The sequence below is a fragment of the Podarcis vaucheri genome, assembly GCF_965113315.1.
Source record: "Podarcis vaucheri genome assembly, chromosome: 16".
Taxonomy (NCBI): domain Eukaryota; kingdom Metazoa; phylum Chordata; class Lepidosauria; order Squamata; family Lacertidae; genus Podarcis; species Podarcis vaucheri.
Window position 1 is genome coordinate 11,604,654 of NC_138754.1, and position 22,920 is coordinate 11,627,573.

Consider the following 22,920-nt stretch of genomic DNA (forward strand, 5'->3'; position numbering starts at 1 on the left):
CTCTGCAAAACCAAATAAACAGAAATCTTATAAATCTCTGAAGGTCACAAAATCTTGATGGATTCTCTTGAAAACATAGAACCAAATGAAAGTCTTATGAGTCTCTGAAAGTCTTTGTAGTCTATGCAAGTCTCTGAAAGAAGCAGCAGGTCAGATTCTTATCGTGATTTCTAAGCAGTTGTGATTTCTAAGCAGCAGCCCTCTCTACCAGCCAGGGCTTGTCACAGCACTGGGTGAGTTGTGTCTGTCGTAGGAGATACGCAGAAACGACCAAGAAATGCGTCCCCTGAGCATGGGCAGAATAGTCACTTCTTGCTACTGAATAACTACAGCCAGGAAGGACAGGGAAATACCAGTACCTGAAGCCCTGGAGTGCTGCTGCCAGTCAGTGTAGCCAATACTAGGTGGACCAATAGTCTCCGATTCACTATAAAGCAGCATCTTATGTTCCTGTTTAAATCCGATCACTACTCAAAATCAGAACTAGAAACTCACTTTAATGTTAGAAGAAGGGCCATAAAGCGTGTTCTCCTTCATGGAGAGCACGTGTTGCGGTGGGGGCCGCCAGGACACTCCAAAGTTGGGGGCACGAAGCTAGGGCTTCCTCTTTTCGACCGTGCATCGGATTGCCCGTCCCCCCCCCCCCTAGAATTAGGGTTGTTCGCTTTGACCTTGCTATGCCTGTCATGGGGTCGTCTGCTCTTGGGGCAGGGGCCCGGTAGGAATTTTGTCCATCTGGCTGATTGGCTGGGGCCATTTGGTTTTTGCTACTGTGTAGCAAAGTCACAACTTGTAAGGTTGCGGTTAGGCATTGGTTTATGGTTTGGTTAGTTGAGGGGCAGTGGTTGAGTGCCTACCCTTGATAGGTTGAGTGCCTGCCCCTCTAATGCTGTTGCTGCAAGGGATTCCGTTAAAGGAATTGGGGGCTAACTATTGCTTGTCCACTCTGTCAAGGGGGCTCGGGCCATAGCAATGAGCTCCTGGTTGCATTTGGGGTGAGGGCAGGTTCCCTGCTCCGTCGATATCCCCAAGTGTATTCCCCTATTCTGACTTTCGCATCGTGCGGAATGTCAGTCTGTCCCCCACGGTGGGGGCAGATAGTCGCAACCAATGCCTAAGCAACCACTCACATGTTTGTATTTTAATAAAGTTGTGGCCAAAATTATGCCAATAATCTTAAACAAAAAATTCTGTGTGATGTGTGAGTTATTGGGGTGACCCTGGGGACCTCGACACACAACTCAGTGACAGAGCAGCGGAGGGCCTCGGGTTCAAATCTCCAGCGTCACCGCCAGGTAGGGCTGGGCCAGGCCTGACGAGCTGCTGCCAATCTGTGCAGACAGTACTAGCTTAGATGGAGCAATGGCTTCTGACGCACTATAAGGCAGCTTCCTTTGGACCTAACCAGGCTTTCCTGGAGGCCACCTAGCCCAGCCGATGCTCTCCGAAAGCCTGCGGCCGCTACATCACCTCTTAATTTCATTATTGCATTTAATTAATCACTGCCTGCAGCGGCACACAGAGTCGGATCTGTGCTGTATAAATCAGCTTCTCCTTTTCCTTCCCCACGTTCCCCAGGGACGCCTGTTGCTGATTTCCCTAATCAGTTTGCGCCATATTTCTTGGAAGCCTTGCTCTCTGGGGAGATGGCCTCTCTTTCACAGGGAGCGAGGGTGAGCTGGGAGCTGTGTGCATTCCCTCCGCCCCAGCGAGCTTCTGCTGCCAATAATTAAATTGCATTTGCATGCACTGAACGAGAGCGACAGATTAATTTACAAGGATAATTAAAGCGGGCCAGACGCGGCCTGTGTTTTTTGTGTGTGTGGTTCCCCTCCCCCCTCCAGCACCGGCTGCCTGCGTTTTATGGGAAGACACGTCAAGCAAACAGGCTTCGCTTGCTAATGACTTGGACGGTGAAGCTGCCAGCCTTGCATCTCCTGAGCTGGGAAGCCAGGAGAGGCGCCCGCAAAACCCTGCATAGCTAGACCGGGCCTGGCTCAACCCATCCATTAGAAGAGCTCTGCAGGATCCGGCCCATGGACCATCTAGTCCAGCACCCTGTTCACCCTGCAACCAAAACCCACAGGCAGGGTTTGTTAGAAATCCTGCTCCGTGATTGCAGTCATGGGATTGTTGTCTTTCACATGACGGTGTATGTTTTGACTCCACAGAGTGGGAAGTGATGGAGACAGGATGTCTGTGTTACTGTGTTCCGCGAAGTGGGACTGTTGTCCTTTGTTCCTTTTCTCTTTGCTGTCTGATGCTAGAGAGAGAGGGAGCCATGTTGCAGTGCTCCATGTGTTATGTACTGAGTTGAATAGGACCCAAAATGCAGCAGTCTGATTGGTCCTAGAACAATAGGGTTCAGAATGCAGCAGTCTGATTGGTCCTAGAACAATGCAGCAGTATGATTGGTCTGCAGGAGCCACCCAATCCAGCTCCAGATGGAAGAGAATCCACAACCTGATTGGCCTACAGGAGAATTCCGGAATTAGCCAATCACGTGCAGCCCATTGTGTAAATAATGTACAGTGGTGCCTCGCAAGACGAAAAGAATCCGTTCTGTGATTCTCTTCGTCTAGCGGTTTTTTCGTCTTGCGAAGCAAGCCCATTGACAGATTAGCGGATTAGCCCTATTAGCGCTATTAGCGGCTTTTAGCGGCTTATCAGCTTATCGGATCAGCTGATAAGCGGCTTAGCGGCTTAGAAAAAGGGGGGGAGGGGAGAAAACCCCGCAGGAACTCGCAAGACATTTTCGTCTTGCGAAACAAGCCCATAGGAGATTCGTTTTGCGAAGCACCTCCAAAACGGAAAACTCTTTCGTCTAGCGAGTTTTCCGTCTTGCGAGGCATTCGTCTTGCGGGGCACCACTGTATATAAAGCAGGCACTATTGGGGAACTTTCCTTCCTCCTCCCACTATGAGCTGAATAAAGAGCATGAAATCCACTCTCGACTCTGAGTATATTTCACCATGTGTGTTTATATGTAAATAAAGTAGATTAGCCAAAATGCTGAGTTGCTGGGGTTCTGTTACCCAACTGTGCAAACTCTGCGGATCCTTAAGTGTGCCGGTGTCTGTTGGCATCGGTCGCTGTGATGTTCAGGCTGAAGAAAGCTTATGAAGCTCCCGAACGATCGACCAGGAGGGAGGGAACATGCCAGTCGAGCAAGTGTCTCTGCCAGGGTCCTACTCGAGTGTAGGCCAAACTCCTGACAGGGTTGCCATATTCCAAAAATGTAAAAACCAAGAAGACCCCCAAATTGCTGAGCTATTTTTTTAAGGAAAGTGCTGAAATACTTATGTATTTTTTGTACAATCCCCAGAACCACCTTAAGCCACCCAAGCCAGACATATGTCAACCGTACATGACAAGCAAGACCTGAGTGCAAGAGGAACTCTTCCCTCCTGTGTTTTTCAGAAAGGGGGGTTCAGACGTATTGCTGCCTCAGACCTTGGATGGCAGAGCATCACCCTCGGGGACAGTAGCCATCGATAGCCCTCTCCTCCATGAACTTGTCTAATACTCTTTTAAAGCCATCCGAGTTGATGACTGTTCCTGCATCCTGAGGCAGTCAGTTCCAGAGTTCCGCTCTGTGCTGCGTGAATTAGGACTTTTTTTTGCCACTCAGCTTCACCGGATGTCCCCGTGTTCTGGTGTTATGAAAGAAGGAGAAATGCGTCTCCCTATCCACTTGCTCAGCGCCTGCTTTTATCAAGAGTTATTTAATTATAAATCATTGTTATAACTGAAATCTTAAAAATTATATTATTTAGTGGTTGGAAGGTTACACAGTCTACCTCACAAGGCTGGCAGGAGGTTAAAATTAAGGGGAGGATCGTTAACACTGCCATGAGCTCCTTGCAAGAAGAGTGAGAATTTTAAAAATGTCATAAATAAATTAAGCCTCAGCCCCACTTATGGGTGGGGAGGGGAAATGCCTGCCTTAGATTAATCAACTTGAAACTTTAGTTGATTAATCTACTGCTGAAAGCTTAAGGGCTGAATGAAAACATGAAAAACAGCTGTTTTAAAGAGTTTGTTTCACCATTAAAACACACAGACACAATTTTCTAAAACAAGTTATACATCATTCTATGGAACAGGTCATTTTAAGTTGTTGTGTTTTTGTTTTTGAGGGAGGCAGAGGAATTGGCACACAAGGCCACAGAAATTAGGACCAGCACCTCCCCTTTTAAACGGCATCCCGCATCCCCCCGCAAAAATTTTATTGGTTTTCATGTAAAGAACAAGAACTGCAGTACTAATACAGCATTTTTTTGACAGCAGTGTTTCCTATCAACTGCAGCTGGTATAGCCACCAGCCAGTGATGCCCAGCAGAGAAGAAGAAGGGTGGCGAGGCGCTACAGAGGTTGCAATCAAATCATCTGGCGAGTTTCCAGCTTTCCTGGACCCCAGCAAGGCCAAAGGGAAGGACGCTGAGTTCCTGCAGAGAGAAAGGAGGAAATAGATCTGCAAGGATTGTTTTCTTAAGCAGCGCAACAGTGCCCCCCGGTGGCCACTTGGGGTTATTCCAAGCGTAACATTTACAAGAACGGATGCGATTTAGGATCCCGCCGGATAATCCTGAATAAACCATAGCCCGTTATTATTTTTAATCATTAAGATACAAAATCAAGCATGCAACAAAGCCATCACAGAAAACAGGTGCGAAATCTTGAAGCAGAGAGGAAAGGAGAGCAGGGGCAGTAATAAATGCCAGACTTTTGGTGCGATAGAAATTATAGCAAGTCTATAAAAACACCATTAACACGGATAACCCTTATTTGCAGGGGGAAATATCTGCACAGATATTATGCTTCCAGAGAACAGAAAGCTATCGAGCAAGGGAAATCCTTATGAACAAACATTGCTGTATAGATCGCATGGAAAACTTGTCCCGGGAAGCAAAGGTTCTTCCGATTGCTCAGGTACTGCTAAGTAAATACCTGTCAAATGATGTTAGCACCACCCACAAGCAAAATCCTTCCACCCCATTTCAAATATATTTGCTGGTTGGGACGAATGTGCTTAAAGCAGGCTGAGTTAATGTGCAGGCAGAGTTGCCTCAAATTTATTTAAAGAAAACCAATAAAAATGAAACTGTGTTCATAATAATTCAGGGCATGGCTGTACATTTCGGGCTCAAAGCTGAAATGGCAGAAGCAAGGTGATGTTAAAAGGATCTGGGTTTATAGGTAAAAAGCTTCAAATGGTCTATGAAAAACCAAAGATGGACCGTCTGCAGTCATTATATGCTGGCAATTCCTTCTGCAGCCTTTAAGGGTTTTACAGGAAATATTGTTCTTGCAAACACCCCTTTGCTAAGGAGCACTAATGTTAACGTCAGCACGAATGGTCGCCTTGCACACGTGCGTTTGCAGGATGCTCTCGAGTGAACAAGAAAGGGAAACATTTGCGACCTCTGCTGCCGCGCAGTGACTTAACAGTAGCGGAAGCCCTGATGGGGAAATGGGCGGGAGTATGCAGATTTAGCACCAATGGCCATCAGAGCAACTAGCAGACGGCTGAGAAATGGACAAGATCGACAAAATCCACTATTTTTGAGATTAAACTGTCCATCAAGAGGCTGCTTCGCTGGACAACAGAAGCAGAAACGTTGTCCGAGTGTATTTTGTGGAATTGGAAACGGTGCTGATTCCGAGGGGGCGGTGAGAGGTTTGCAGCACCCAGGTTCCCACCGACACCTGAAAAGGCATCGGGAAAGGAGACCCGCTTAATTTTTGTTTCCCTTGGCATCGCTTCTCGGCCTTTTGGCTAAGATCAAGTGTAGTATCTGTTCTTATCAGTTTAATATCTGATATGTCCTCTATTTGAGGACTATATATTAAATGGATTTTTGGAGCTGGGAGATGGAATAGGGGCTTGCTCCGTCCACTCCATGCATCGACCTGGTATTGCAGTACCTCCAGGAACGGTGCACCTCCCTTCAGGGGAAATATTACTAGTGGAAAAAATAGATTGAAAGTCTTTGCTTGTTTTCAGTCGTCAGAGTTCTGTGCATTCTGTTGGGAGAATTTGCTTGCAAAAAAGTGCACGATACTCAAAGGCTGCGTACAAAATATTCTGCATCAGCCTGGGATTGGAGTATCTCTGCGGGAGAATATTGTTGCTCCGAAAAGCACATAAACGTGGCAGAATCCGAGAACAGGGAGAAGAGTCGGTGAAAGAAGACTGGAAGAAATTCAAAGACTACTTACAGAAACATTAGTTGGTCTTTAAGGTGCTACTGGAAGGAATTTTTTTATTTTGACTATGGCAGTTTGAAGAAGTTAGAGAAAAGGTTACAGACTGGTTTCAATATTTTCAGCTAAATGAAACTTTTAAAAGTGACAAAAAGAAAGGATTTAGTCATGAAGCATCAAGATTTCAAAGAGAGATATGAGAAGATAATACTAAATTATTGTCAAAAATGTATAATCTGCTCCTGGAATGGGACACCAAAGAGGAACAGGTCAAATCTGTTATGATAAAATGGGCAAAAGATGTGGGACACAATATCAGCCTGCCGGGGCCGGTCTGAAACTCAGGTGAAAGTGGGGGCACAAAAAAACTCTCCCTCCCACAACCACCTGGCAAGCGCCCTTACAAATGATAGACTGGAAAGGAATTGGAAGACAGATCTGAAATCTATAGCATGTACTTTATTGAAATAAAATTACATGAAAAGGATGTGCCGGTGGTACTTACTTAAATAAAATAAGATAAAATAAAATGAATAATAAAATAAAATAAATAATATGAATATAATAAAATGTTAGTTGATTATTGCTAAAAGCTTAAAGGCTGAAGGAAAACATGAAAAGCAGCAGCTGTTGTTCTTAAAGGGCTTTTTTCACCCTTAAAACACACACTTACAATCTTCTAAAACAAGTTATACATTATTCTATGAAACAGATCATTTTAGTTTATTTTTTGGAGGGAGGCAGAGGAATTGGCACACGATGTCAGGGTTTCTAAAACAACAACAACCCTCGGACCCTTGTCGGCATAAAAGAGTCCGCGAGAAAAGTATCCTTGCAGAGTCCTTTCTGCTTTTCTTCTTAAAAGCCTTTCTGCAAAAGCGACTGACCAACTGTACACACATCCACACTACCAGCTTTCACTAACCAACCAACCAACCCAACACCAAACTAACATTTCTCACTCTATATATACTACCCGGTTCAGGCGGCTTTTAAAGCATTAAAGAAAGAGCGGCCAACTTTTAGCCATGACACACGAAGCCACAGAAATTTAGACCAGCGCCTGCTCTTCCAAACAGGATTTCTTAGGTTTGCTGGTTTTCATGTACTGTAAATGCCAGAACAGAAAGGATTGTTTTCTGAAGCAGCGCTACAGTGACACCCAGTGGCCACTTGGGGTTATTCCACGCCTACCACTTACAAGAACAGGGATATGGGAAAACTTGAAAACTCAAAACGGAAGCTGGGTTTCCGGTGAGTCCACGACGATGTACTCGTTACAACAACAGCCTTTAAAAATTGAAAACTGAAGGATTATTTCAACGGAGACCGTACTCGATAGGAATGCCACGTTTACAGTGAAAACCGAAGGATTTATTCAAGACGCATTGTGCCTCCGTGCTTTTGACCCGCAATGTTAAATAAAATGAATAATAAAATAAATAAAAAGAATATAGTAAAACTTTTGTTGATTAATCTATTGCTAAAAGCTTAAAGAAAACATGAAAAATAGCTCCTGTTGTTTTTAAAGGGTTTGTTTCACCAATAAAACACACACTTACAATTTTCAAAAACAAGTTATACATTATTCTATGAAACAGGTCATTTTAGTTTATTTTTTTGGGGGGGAGGCAGGGGAATTGGCCCAGGAAGCCACAGAAATTAAGACCAGCACCTGCTCTTCTAAACACCATTTCTTGACCAAATAATTCTCTTGGTTTTCATGTAAATGCCAGAACAAGGAGGATTGTTTTCTGAAGCAGCGCTACAGTGACACCCAGTGGCCACTTGGGGTTATTCCACGTGGACCATTTACAAGAACAGCGACATGGGGAAAGTTGAAAACTCAAAGAGTGTGGAATATAATGCCAGGGGATTTCACGTCTGGCGACCAATGCACCCCTTTGGTTTCAGATAGTACATGCGCAGGCGAGTCTAAGAAGCCTGGGCCGCCCATTTTCACAGCCCTCTAGCAGCTACAGTGGCTCTTTTACCAGAAGGAATGTATTTCACATTAACTCTGGAAGTGGAGACTCAATTGTGAGCAAACTAAGCCTCCTGGAGCAAAATGTGTACATCAGGCTGAGCTGGGTCAGAATCAAGCAGACACTGCCAGAGTTAATGCTAAATACATTGTTGTTGTTGTTGTTTAGTCGTTTAGTCATGTCCGCCTCTCCGTGACCCCCTGGACCAGAGCACGCCAGGCACTCCTGTCTTTCACAGCCTCCCGCAGTTTGGTCAAACTCATGTTTGTAGCTTCGAGAACACTGTCCAACCATCTCGTCCTCTTGTCCCCTTCTCCTTGTGCCCTCCATCCTTCCCACCATCAGGGTCTTTTCCAGGGGGTCTTCTCTTCTCATGAGGTGGCCAAAATATTGGAGTCTCAGCTTCAGGCTAAATACATGACTTCTGGAAAATGAGCTGCCATAGCTGCTTTGTTGTTGTTTAGTCGTTTAGTCGTGTCCGACTCTTCGTGACCCCATGGACCAGAGCACGCCAGGCACTTCTGTCCTCCACTGCCTCCCGCAGTTTGATCAAACTCATGCTAGTAGCTTCAAGAACACCATCCAACCATCTCATTCTCTGTCGTCCCCTTCTCCTTGTGCCCTCCATCTTTCCCAACATCAGGGTCTTTTCCAGGGAGTCCTCTCTTCTCATGAGGTGGCCAAAGTATTGGAGCCTCAGCTTCACGATCTGTCCTTCCAGTGAGCACTCAGGGCTGATTTCCTTCAGAATGGAGAGGTTTGATCTTCTTGCAGTCCATGGGACTCTCAAGAGTCTCCTCCAGCACCATAATTCAAAAGCATCAATTCTTCGGCGATCAGCCTTCTTTATGGTCCAGCTCTCACTTCCATACATCACTACTGGGAAAACCATGGCTTTTACTATACGGACCTTTGTTGGCAAGGTGATGTCTCTGCTTTTTAAGATGTTGTCTAGGTTTGCCATCGCCTTTCTCCCAAGGAGCAGGCGTCTTTTAATTTCGTAACTGCTGTCACCATCTGCAGTGATCATGGAGCCCAAGAAAGTAAAATCTCTCAGTGCCTCCATTTCTTCCCCATCTATTTGCCAGGAGGTGATGGGCCCAGTGGCCATGATCTTCGTTTTTTTTGATGTTGAGCTTCAGACCATATTTTGCGCTCTCCTCTTTCACCCTCATTAAAAGGTTCTTTAATTCCTCTTCACTTTCTGCCATCAAGGTTGTGTCATCTGCATATCTGAGGTTGTTGATATTTCTTCCGGCAATCTTAATTCCGGCTTGGGATTCATCCAGCCCAGCCTTTCGCATGATGAATTCTGCATATAAGTTAAATAAGCAGGGAGACAATATACAGCCTTGCCGTACTCCTTTCCCAATTTGGAACCAATCAGTTGTTCCATATCCAGTTCTAACTGTAGCTTCTTGTCCCACATAGAGATTTCGCAGGAGACAGATGAGGTGATCAGGCACTCCCATTTCTTTAAGAACTTGCCATAGTTTGCTGTGGTCAACACAGTCAAAGGCTTTTGCATAGTCAATGAAGCAGAAGTAGATGTCTTTCTGGAACTCTCTGGCTTTCTCCATAATCCAGCGCATGTTTGCAATTTGGTCTCTGGTTCCTCTGCCTCTTCTAAATCCAGCTTGCACTTCTGGGAGTTCTCGGTCCACATACTGCTTGAGCCTTCCTTGTAGAATTTTAAGCATAACCTTGCTAGCATGTGAAATGAGTGAAATTGTGCGGTAGTTGGAGCATTCTTTGGCACTGCCTTTCTTTGGGATTGGGATGTAGACTGATCTTCTCCAATCCTCTGGCCACTGCTGAGTTTTCCAAACTTGCTGGCATATTGAGTGTAGCACCTTAACAGCATCATCTTTTAAAATTTTAAACAGTTCAGCTGGAATACCATCACTTCCACTGGCCTTGTTATTTGCAGTGCTTTCTAAGGCCCATTTGACTTCACTCTCCAGGATGTCTGGCTCAAGGTCAGCGACCACACTACCTGGGGTGTACGAGACATCCATTTCTTTCTGGTATAATTCCTCTGTGTATTCTTGCCACCTCTTCTTGATGTCTTCTGCTTCAGTTAGATCTTTACCACTTTTGTCCTTTATTATGGTAATCTTTGTACGAAATGTTCCTTTCATATTTCCGATTTTCTTGAACAGATCTCTGGTTCTTCCCATTCTGTTGCTTTCCTCTATTTCTTTGCATTGCTCGTTTAAGAAGGCCTTCTTGTCTCTCCTTGCTGTTCTTTGGAAATCTGCATTCAATTTCCTGTATCTTTCACTATCTCCCTCGCATTTTGCTTGCCTTCTCTCCCCCGCTATTTGTAAGGCCTCGTTGGACAGCCACTTTGCTTTCTTGCATTTCTTTTTCATTGGGATGGTTTTAGTTGCTGCCTCCTGTATAATGTTGCGAGCCTCCATCCATAGTTCTTCAGGCACTCTGTCCAGCAAATCTAAATCCTTAAACCTGTTCCTCACTTCCACTGTGTATTCATAAGGGATTTGGTTTAGATTATATCTTACCTGTCCAGTGGTTTTTCCTACTTTCTTCAGTTTAAGCTTGAATTTTGCTATAAGGAGCTGATGATCTGAGCCACAGTCAGCTCCAGGTCTTGTTTTTGCTGACTGTATAGAGCTTCTCCATCTTTGGCTGCAGAGAATATAATCAATCTGATTTCGATGTTGCCCATCTGGGGATGTCCATGTGTAGAGTCGTCTCTTGTGTTGTTGGAAAAGCGTGTTTGTGATGACCAGCTTGTTCTCTTGACAGAACTCTATTAGCCTTTGCCCTGCTTCGTTTTGATCTCCAAGGCCAAACTTGCCAGTTGTTCCTTTTATCTCTTGATTCCCTACTTTAGCATTCCAATCCCCTATAATGAGCAGAACATCCTTCTTTGGTGTCACTTCGATAAGGTTTTGTAAGTCTTCATAGAACTGGTCAATTTCAGTTTCTTCAGCACCAGTAGTTGGTGCATAAACTTGGATTACTGTGATGTTAAAAGGTCTGCCTTGGATTCGTATCGAGATCATTCTATCATTTTTGAGACTGCATCCCAGTACAGCTTTCGCCACTCTTTTGTTGACTATGAGGGCCACTCCATTTCTCTTACGGGTTTCTTGCCCACAGTAGTAGATATGGTAGTCATCCGAACTGAATTCGCCCATTCCCGTCCATTTTAGCTCACTGATGCCCAGGATGTCAATATTTATTCTTGCCATCTCATTTTTGACCACATCCAACTTACCCAGGTTCATGGTTCTTACATTCCAGGTTCCTATGCAATATTTTTCTTTACAGCATTGGACTTTCCTTTCGCTTCCATGCATATCCACAACTGAGCGTCCTTTCGGCTTTGGCCCAGCCACTTCATCAGCTCTGGATCTACTTGTACTTGTCCTCCGCTCTTCCCCAGTAGCATGTTGGACACCTTCCGACCTGAGGGGCTCATCTTCCAGTGTCATAACTTTTATATGCCTGTTGTCTTTGTCCATGGAGTTTTCTTGGCAGGGATACTGGAGTGGCTTGCCGATTCCTACTCCAGGTGGATCACGTTTGGTCAAAACTCTCCACTATGACCTGTTCATCTTGTGTGCCCTGCTCGGCGTAGTTCATAGCTTCTCTGAGTTCTTCAAGCCCCTTCGCCACGGCAAGGCAGTGATCCATGAAGGGGGCCATAGCTGCTAGAGGGTGAAATAAATTGTGTCCCAGACTTTTTAGGCAGATATACTATGTACTATCTGCAACCAAAGAGGTGCATGAATTGCCAGTCTGCCCAACTCATGACCTTTCCACCCCCACATCGGCCTGGGGTTGCAGGGTCTTCAGGAATGGCGCTGCTTTTTCCTCTGGGGGGAAATATTGCTGGCACCAAAAGACAGATGGAAGCACCTGAAACCTGCCACCAGGTGAGCTTGAGAGGCCATGGTGTTGGGAAGTCCCAGAAAATGTCCCTCCCAACCACAGACCCGCTTCACGAAAATGTGATGTTTTCTCTCTCCTTTCAGCACTGCAGGAACCTGGCGCTGCTCCCCTTCGTCTCGCAGGAGCCCTCGCACGGCCAAGGAGGAGGGAGGAATCCAGTTCAGTCCCCTTTCAATTGTGTGTCTCAAATGCGCACCTTCTAAAACAATTCAAAACTCAGTCGCTCTAACAAATTCTCCCTGGTCCGAAATGCGCCATGCAGTTTCTCCAAGCAGCCAGTGTTTGTGCATTTGAGAGGAAAGTGTGCGTGGAAATGAACCTAGTGGTGAAAATGAGAAACAAAAGGGCTTTGTATTGGGATAAAATTCTGGCCAAACTGCACACATAAAGGGGTTTCTTAGGAGCGGCTGGCAATCAAGTGCTGGTGAATGTTCTTCCTATAGTAAAAAGAACAGTGACACCCCGTGGCCTCTTGGGGCTACTCCACGCGGACCGTTTACAAGAACAGGGAGGCAGAGGAATTGGCACACGAAGCCACAGAAATCAGGACCAGCACCTCCGCTTCGAAACAGCATTTATTTTGTCCAAATAATGCTATTGCTTTTCATGTAAATGCAAGAACAACAAGGATTGTTTTCTGAAGCAGCGCTACAGTGACACCCAGTGGCCACTTGGGGTTATTCCACGCGGACCGTTTACAAGAACAAGGAGCATTTACAAGAACTGCGACATGAGAAAAGTTGGAAACTCAAAACGGAAGCTGGGTTTCCGGTGAGTCAATCACGACCGGACTCGTTAGAACAACTGCCTTTAAAAAATGAGAACTGAAGGATTTCTTCAATTGTGTGGAAACTGACGGATTTTTTCAACGGAGACCGCACTGGATAGAAAACCCCACTCTCACTCTCACCCGAACCCGAAACTTAGCCCTAGTCCTGACTGTAAGTTAAACTTGAATCTAACTCTAGCCCTAAACCTACACGCATTCTAAGGCAAGGAAATCCTCATGGCAGACTTCAGCATTCCCTTTGAGAACGGAAAAACAGCCCAAGGAAGCCAGGAAGATAAGCTCTGCAGGTTTCGGACGCAATTAAACAAGCAAAGGTAGGAAAATCACCAGGACCCCGTGGCCTAACAGCAGAATATTATATACTTTATTGAAGTAAAATTACATGAAAATGGTTTGCTGGTGGTACTTACTTAAGTAACATAAGATAAGATAAAATGAATAATAAAATAAAATTAATAAAATGAATATAATAAAACTTTAGTTGATTAATCCATTGCTAAAAGCCTAACGGCTAAATGAAAACATGAAAAACAGCTGCTGTTGTTTTTAAAGGGTTTCTTTCACCATAAAACACACACGTACAATTTTCAAAAACATGTTATACATTACTCTATGAAACAGGTCATTTTACTTTATTTTTTTGAGGGAGGCAAAGGAATTAGCACAGGAAGACACAGGAATTAGGACCAGCATCTCCTCTTCTAAACAGCATTTCTTGTCCAAATAATTCTATTGCTTTTCATGTAAATGCAAGAATAACAAGGAGTGTTTTCTGAAGCAGCGCTACAGTGACACCCAGTGGCCACTTGGGGTTATTCCACGCGGACCATTTACAAGAACAAGGACCATTTACAAGAACAGAGACATGGGGAAAGTTGAAAACTCAAAACGGAAGCTGGGTTTCCAGTGAGTCAACAACGACTGGACTTGTTACAACCACCGCCTTTAAAAAGTGAAAACTGAAGGATTTCTTCGACGGAGACCGCACTGGATAGAAAAGCCGCATTTACAGATAAAACCGAAGGATTTATTCGAGATGCAGACAGTAACACTAGATTGTGCCTCCGTCATTTTGGTCAGCAGCTCTTGTACTTGTCTCTGATCCATCCTCTTTGACCTGCAATGTTATTGTTTTATGTTAGAATAAAAGTGAACAAAATAGAATAAAATAGACTGAATAGAAGAGAACAAAATAGAATAGAATAGAATAGAAGTGAACAAAATAGAATAAAATAGACTGAATAGAAGAGAACAAAATAGAATAGAATAGAATTAACTTAAATTAAATAATAGAATATAATAGAATTAATTAAAATTAATCAGAATACAATAAAAGAGAACCAAATGGAATGAAATAGAACCAAATAGAATAGAATAGAATAAAAGAGAACAAAATATAATAGAATAGATTAAAATAGAATAGAATAAAAGAGAACAAAACAGAATAAAATAGAGCCAAATAGAATACAATAGAATTAAATAGGAATAGAATAGAATGGAATGGAATGGAATAAATACATTATTCTATGGAACAGGTCATTTTAGTTTATTTTTTGGGGGGCGGCAGAGGAATTGGCACAGGAAGCCGCAGAGATTAGAACCAGCACCTCCCCTTTTAAACAGCCAATCATCCATTCCCACGTCCCTTCTGAGTAATACTCCGCCCCATCCTCTCCCTATATATAGAAGGGTCCGGTGACTTCTGTTTCAGTGTATCTGAAGAAGTCTGCATGCACAAGAAAGCTCATACCACTAACAAACTTAGTTGGTGAAAACTGAAGGATTTCTTCTACAGAGACCGGGTGTCTGGTGAGTCAACCACGACCAGACTTGTTAGAACAACCGCCTTTAAAAATTGGAAACTGAACGATTTCTTCAACGGAGACCGTAAATATTACAAAAACCACATAGTTAAAGTGAAAACTGAACAATTTCTTCAACGGAGACCATAAATATAACAACAACCACATTTTTAAAGTGAAAACTGAACGATTTCGTCAACGGAGACCATAAATATTACAACAACCACATTTTTAAAGTGAAAACCGAACGATTTCTTCAACGGAGACCATAAATATTACAACAACCACATTTTTAAAGTGAAAACTGAACGATTTCTTCAACGGAGACCGTAGTCGATAGAAAAGCCGCGTTTACAGTGAAAACCGAAGAATTTAGTCGAGACGCAGACAGCAACACCATATTGTGCCTCTGTCATTTTGGTCAGCGGCTCTTGTACTTGTCTCTGATCCATCCTCTTTGACCCGCAATGTTATTGTTTTATGTTGCTGTGTTGTTCTCTCTTATTATACTATCTGATACACCACATATTGGGATCCCAGCAGAACCTTGCAAGGGGACGTCGGAGGATGCCTTGCTGCTAGGAACAAGAGGAGGCAACGTCTCCCTTTCAGATGCCAGCACGCCAACGCCAACCCTCACACCAACTGCCATCCTAACCCTAAACTTAGTTCTAGACCCAGCCCGAACCTTAGCCCAAGCCTTAGCCCAAGCCTTACCCCGAACCTTAGCCCGAACCTTAGCCCAAGCCTTAGCCCAAGCCTTACCCCGAACCTTAGCCCGAACCTTAGCCCAAGCCTTAGCCCAAGCCTTACCCCGAACCTTAGCCCAAGCCTTAGTCCAAGCCTTAGCCCGAACCTTAGCCCAAGCCTTAGTCCAAGCTTTAGCCCGAACCTTAGCCCAAGCCTTAGCCCAAGCCTTAGCCCAAGCCTTACCCCGAACCTTAGCCCAAGCCTTAGTCCAAGCCTTAGTCCAAGCCTTAGCCCGAACCTTAGCCCAAGCCTTAGCCCGAACCTTAGCCCAAGCCTTAGCCCAAGCCTTACCCCGAACCTTAGCCCAAGCCTTAGTCCAAGCCTTAGTCCAAGCCTTAGCCCGAACCTTAGCCCAAGCCTTAGTCCAAGCCTTAGCCCAAGCCTTACCCCGAACCTTAGCCCAAGCCTTAGCCCAAGCCTTACCCCGAACCTTAGCCCAAGCCTTAGCCCAAGCCTTAGTCCAAGCCTTAGCCAGAACCTTAGCCCAAGCCTTAGTCCAAGCCTTAGCCCAAGCCTTAGCCCGAACCTTAGCCCGAACCTTAGCCCAAGCCTTAGCCCAAGCCTTAGCCCGAACCTTAGCCCAAGCCTTAGCCCAAGCCTTAGCCCAAGCCTTAGCCCGAACCTTAGCCCAAGCCTTAGCCCAAGCCTTAGCCCGAACCTTAGCCCAAGCCTTAGCCCAAGCCTTAGTCCAAGCTTTAGCTCAAGCCTTAGCCCAAGCCCCAACACTAACCCTATCCCGAACCCTAACTCTATCCCTAACCCTTACGCCAACCATCACTCTCACCCTAAACCCCGCCCTAATGCTGAAGTTAGCCCTAGCCCTAGTCCTATCCCCAACACTAACACTAACCCTATCAGCAACCCTAACACTTACCCCAACCCCCACTCTCACCCTAACCTTAGTCCAAGCTTTAGCTCAAGCCTTAGCCCAAGCCCCAACACTAACCCTATCCCGAACCCTAACACTATCCCCAACCCTAACCCTAACCCTAACACTAACCCTTACGCCAACCATCACTCTCACCCTAAACCCCGCCCTAACCCTAAAGTTAGCCCTAGCCCATGTCCTATCCCCAACACTAACACTAACCCTATCAGCAACCCTAACACTTACCCCAACCCCCACTCTCACCCTAACCCCCACAATAACTCTAGATTTAGCCCTAGAACAAACTGTACTCCTCAGAATAAAGTTTATCTAACGCTATACCTAACCCCAAACCTAAACCTACATGCATCCCAATGCAAGGAAATCCTAATGGCAGACTTCAGCATTCCCTTTGAGAACAGAAAAACAGCCCAAGGAAGCCAAGAAAATAGGCTCTGCAGGTTTTGGACGCAATTAAACAAGCAAAGATAGGAAAATCACCAGGGCCCCGTGGCCTAACAGCAAAAAATTATAAAAATTAAAGGAGTTTGAAGGATTTAGAGAAAAGGTTACAGACTGGTTACAATATTTTCAACTAAATAAAACTTTTAAAAGTGACAAAAAGAACGGATTTAGTCATGAAGCATCAAGATTTCAGAGGGAGATATGAGAAGACAATACTAAATTATTGTCAAAAATGTATAATCTGCCAAAGAAGAATGGCAGACCAAGTTAATGGACTATCCTGAAATGGCATAATCAACGCAGAAGCTCAGAAGTCAAGATGACAAGATATTTGAAGCAGAATGGAAAATGTTCATTATGTATTTACAAAAGTATTGTAAGCAGATTGAAACATTGGCAGGATTTTAAGAACACTTGTAATTTTAGAGATTGTACAAATAATTTAGGAAAAGAAATTTTGGAGTAGTAATGATATGCAGCTGAAAAGAAAATTGATGGGACCCAGGGAGGCTGTGGAGGGAGTCCGGGCATCAGAGAATCCCATTTTACGGATTTGATATTGTTTTTGTGTAAATACTTTTTCTTTTTTGCTTTCGCTTTATCATTTATCTTACGTTTGTTGAAAACCAAATAAAAATATATTATTATTAAAAAAAACAGCTTTGCAAAAGTCCTTTGCCGGCAGATGCACTCAGAGAAAGAGGCTGAGTCCTGACTGCGATGTCCACATTGCCGATATGCTGCCGTTTCCACTATAGATGGCTCTGTGCCCAACTGGGGAAGTGACTCCTGCTCCTGTTCTTGACTCTTCTTTGGCAATAAAGATACTTATCTGTTAAGCAACCCTTGTTGGCCTGGCATCTTCTCTGAAATAACTGCATTCTTATAAAGAGTGTTTAATATAATGCCAGGGGATTTCACGTCTGGCAACCAGGGCACCCCTTTGGTTTCAGATAGTACATGCACAGGTGAGTCTAAAAAGCCCAGGACACCCATTTTCACAGCCCTCCAGCGGCTACGGTGGCTCTTTTACCAGAAGGAGCTAAAAGGTAAAGGTACCCCTGCCCGTACGGGCCAGTCTTGACAGACTCTAGGGTTGTGCACTCATCTCACTCTATAGGCCGGGAGCCAGCGCTGTCCGCAGACACTTCTGGGTCACGTGGCCAGCGTGACAAGCTGCATCTGGCGAGCCAGCGCAGCACACAGAACACCGTTTACCTTCCCGCTGGTAAGCGGTCCCTATTTATCTACTTGCACCCGGAGGTGCTTTCGAAATGCTAGGTTGGCAGGTGCTGGGACCGAACGATGGGAGCGCACCCCGCCGCGGGGATTCGAACTGCCGACCATGCGATTGGCAAGTCCTAGGCACTGAGGTTTTACCCACAGCGCCACCCACCACCAGAAGGAAATTAATGCTAAATGCATGACTTCTGGTAAATGAGCTGCCATAGCTGCTAGAGGGTCAAGGAAATTGAGTCTCATGCTTTTTAGACAAATATACCCGTGTACTGGGACGCAGGTGATCAGAAGGTTGGCGGTTCGAATCCCCGCGACAGGGTGAGCTCCCATTGCTCGGCCCCTGCTCCTGCCAACCTAGCAGTTCGAAAGCATGTCAAAGTGCAAGTAGATAAATAGGTACCACTCCGGCGGGAAGGTAAACGGCGTTTCCGTGGGCTGCTCTGGTTTGCCAGAAGCGGCTTAGTCATGCTGGCCACGTGACCTGGAAGCTGTACGCCGGCTCCCTCGGCCAATAAAGTGAGATGAGCGCCGCAACCCCAAAGTCAGCCACGACTGGACCTAAAGGTCAGGGGTCCCTTTACCTTTACTTTTACCCATGTACTATCTGCAACCAAAGAGGTGCATTAATTGCCACATGTTCATTCCCCCCCAACTCTCCCCCCCCACTAGGGAGCTTGTGGTGTGGGCAAATAGTCTGCCCCACTCGTGACCTTTCCACCCCCCACATCGGCCGGGGGTTGCAGGGTCTCCAGGAATGGCGCTGCCTTTTCCTCTGTGGGGAAATAGTGCTGGCACCAAAAGACAGATGGAAGCACCTGAAACCTGACACCAGGTGAGGTTGAGAGGCCATGGTGTTGGGAAGTCCCAGAAAACATCCCTCCCCAACCACAGACCCGCTTCACTAAAATGTGATGTTTTCTCTCTCCTTTCAGCATTGCAGGGAACCTGGCGCTGCTCCCCTTCGTCTCGCAGGAGCCCTTGCACGGCCAAGGAACCGGGAGGAATCCAGTTCAGGTCCCCTTTCAGTTGTGTTTATCAAATGCGCACCTTCCAAAACAATGCAAAGCACAGCTGCTTTTGAAAACTCGAAACGGAAGCTGGGTTTCCGGCGAGTCAACCACGACTGGACTCGTTACAACAACAGCTTTTAAAAAGTGAAAACTGAAGGATTTCTTCAACGGAGACCGTACTCGATAGAAAAACTGCGTTTACAGAGAAAACCGAAGGATTTCGTCGAGACACAGAAAAGAACACTATATGTATTTTGCCTCCATCATTTTGGTCAGCGGCTCTTGTACTTGTCTCTGATCCATCCTCTTTGACCTGCAGTGTTATTGTTTTATGTTGCTCTGATCTTCTCTCTTTTTATAATAATATCTGATACAGCACATAATGGGATCCCAGCAGAATCTTGCAATGGGAAGTCGGAGGGTGCCTGGCTGCTAGGAACAAGGGGAGGCAAGGTCTCCCCCCAGATGCCAGCACCCCAACCCCCCTTCTCACCCTAACCCCCATCCTAATCCCCACTCTAAACTTAGCCCTAGTCCTAACTGTAATCCTAAAAAGTTCCCATTCTTCCTTGAAGTAACAGTTGTCTTTATCATGTAGTTTGTATGTCAATTTAGACAACTCTGCATAGCTCATCCATTTTTCTTGCCACTGGTCTTTCGTTGGGATTTCCTCATTCTTCCATCCTTCAGCAAATCTCTATATCTAGACCAATTCCCCTTTTTGCCAGGCAGTTTGAGTAACGAAGCTTCAGTTGGAGATAACCACCAGGGTGTTTTTTCTCCTATTAGATCCTTCTATCTCTCCCACACCCTCATTAGTGATCTCCTGCGTATATGATTGTAAAGTCCTTTGTGCACTTCCCCTTTCCCGTACCATAAGTATGCATGCCATCCAAATCTGGTATCGTGACCGTCCAAATCTAATGCTTCTTCCTTTCCCAGTTTTATCCAGTCCCTAATCCACACTAATCTAACTCTATACCTAAACCTAGCCCTAAACCTACACGCATTCTAAGGCAAGGAAATCCTAATGGCACACTTCAGCATTCCCTTTGAGAACAGAAAAACGGAAAATTATCAGACAGGTTGATGGAAGTCTAAATGAAAATAGGACAGGTGATGAGAAGTTGATGTTTTATTGTGTATTTATGTTTATTGGAAAATTAATAAAAAAATATAATAAAAAGAGAACAGAAAAACAGCCCAAGGAAGCCAAGAAGATGAGCTCTGCAGGTTTGGGACGCAATTAAACAAGCAAAGATAGGAAAACCACCAGGACCCCGTGGCCTAACAGCAGAATATTATAAAAATTAAAGGAGTTTGAAGAAGTTAGAGAAAAGGTTACAGACTGGTTTCAATATTTTCAGCTAAATGAAACTTTTAAAAGTGACAAAAAGAAAGGATTTAGTCATGAAGCATCAAGATTTCAGAGAGAGATATTAGAAGATAATACTAAATTATTGTCAAAAAAACAGGTCAAATCTGTTATGATAAAATGGGCAAAAGATGTGGGACACAATATCAGCCTGCCGGGGCCCGGTCTGAAACTCAGGTGAAAGTGGGGGCACAAAAAAATCTCTCCCTCCCACAACCACCTGGCAAGCGCCCTTACAAATGATAGACTGGAAAGGAATTGGAAGACAGATCTGAAATCTATAGCATGTACTTTATTGAAATAAAATTACATGAAAAGGATGTGCCGGTGGTACTTACTTAAATAAAATAAGATAAAATAAAATGAATAATAAAATAAAATAAATATGAATATAATAAAACGTTAGTTGATTAATCTATTGCTAAAAGCTTAAAGGCTGAAGGAAAACATGAAAAGCAGCAGCTGTTGTTCTTAAAGGGCTTGTTTCACCCTTAAAACACACACTTACAATCTTCTAAAACAAGTTATACATTATTCTATGAAACAGATCGTTTTAGTTTATTTTTTGGAGGGAGGCAGAGGAATTGGCACATGATGTCAGGGTTTGTAAAACAATAACAACCCTCGGACCCTTGTCGGCATAAAAGAGTCCGCGAGAAAAGTATCCTTGCAGAGTCCTTTCTGCTTTTCTTCTTAAAAGCCTTTCTGCAAAAGCGACTGGCCAACTGTACACACATCCACACTACCAGCTTTCACTAACCAACCAACCAACCCAACACCAAACTAACATTTCTCACTCTATATATACTACCCGGTTCAGGCGGCTTTTAAAGCATTAAAGAAAGAGCGGCCAACTTTTAGCCATGACACACGAAGCCACAGAAATTTAGACCAGCGCCTGCTCTTCCAAACAGGATTTCTTAGGTTTGCTGGTTTTCATGTACTGTAAATGCCAGAACAGAAAGGATTGTTTTCTGAAGCAGCGCTACAGTGACACCCAGTGGCCACTTGGGGTTATTCCACGCCTACCACTTACAAGAACAGGGATATGGGAAAACTTGAAAACTCAAAACGGAAGCTGGGTTTCCGGTGAGTCCACGACGATGTACTCGTTACAACAACAGCCTTTAAAAATTGAAAACTGAAGGATTATTTCAACGGAGACCGTACTCGATAGGAATGCCACGTTTACAGTGAAAACCGAAGGATTTATTCAAGACGCATTGTGCCTCCGTGCTTTTGACCCGCAATGTTAAATAAAATGAATAATAAAATAAATAAAATGAATATAATAAAACTTTTGTTGATTAATCTATTGCTAAAAGCTTAAAGAAAACATGAAAAATAGCTGCTGTTGTTTTTAAAGGGTTTGTTTCACCAATAAAACACACACTTACAATTTCTCAAAAACAGGTTATACATTATTCTATGAAACAGGTCATTTTAGTTTATTTTTTGGGGGGGAGGCAGGGGAATTGGCCCAGGAAGCCACAGAAATTAAGACCAGCACCTGCTCTTCAAAACAGCATTTCTTGACCAAATAATTCTCTTGGTTTTCATGTAAATGCCAGAACAAGGAGGATTGTTTTCTGAAGCAGCGCTACAGTGACACCCAGTGGCCACTTGGGGTTATTCCACGCCTACCACTTACAAGAACAGGGATATGGGAAAAGTTGAAAACTAAAAAAGGAAGCTCGTTACAACCACCGCCTTTAAAAAGTGAAAACTGAAGGATTTTTTCAACAGAGACCGTACTCGATAGAAAAGCCACGTTTACAGTGAAAACCGAAGGATTTATTCAAGACTCAGACAATAACACCATATTGTGCCTCCGTCATTTTGGTCAGCAGCTCTTGTACTTGTCTCTGATCCATCCTCTTTGACCCGCAATGGTATTGTTTGATGTTGCTCTGATGTTCTCTGTTATTATAATAATAATATCTGATACAGAACATAATGGGAGTTCAGCGGAACCTTGCAATGGGAAGTTGGAGCGGGCCTGGCTGCCAGGAACAAGGAGAGGAGGCAAGGTCTCCCCCCCAGATGCCAGAACCCCAACCCCTCTCACCCCAACCCTAACCCCACCCTAAATTTAGCCCTAGCCATAGCCCAAAGTGTAACCCTAACTTTAAAGTTAAACTTGAATCTAACTCTAACCCTAAACCTACACACATTCTAAGGCAAGGAAATCCTAATGGCAGACTTCAGCATTCCCTTTGAGAACAGAAAAACAGCCCAAGGAAGCCAAGAAGATAAGCTCTGCAGGTTTTGGACGCAATTAAACAAGCAAAGGTAGGAAAATCACCAGGACCCCGTGGCCTAACAGCAGAATATTATAAAAATTAAAGGAGTTTGAAGAAGTTAGAGAAAAGGTTACAGACTGGCTACAATATTTTCAGCTAAATGAAACTTTAAAAAGTGACAAAAAGAAAATATTTAGTCATGAAGCATCAAGATTTCAAAGAGATATATGAGAAGATGATACTAAATTATTGTCAAAAATGT

General features: G+C 44.3%; 1 long non-coding RNA gene across 1 annotated transcript; it reads right to left on the reverse strand.

The window, feature by feature from the left end:
• Positions 1–11,966: 11,966 nt before the first annotated feature.
• Positions 11,967–22,579, reverse strand: LOC309520734. The gene is made up of 5 exons (XR_014214354.1): positions 22,490–22,579; positions 16,033–19,528; positions 14,997–15,372; positions 12,170–12,924; positions 11,967–12,090 (listed from the first exon to the last, which is right to left on the reverse strand). It is a non-coding gene; the product is annotated as an uncharacterized lncRNA (long non-coding RNA).
• Positions 22,580–22,920: the final 341 nt, after the last annotated feature.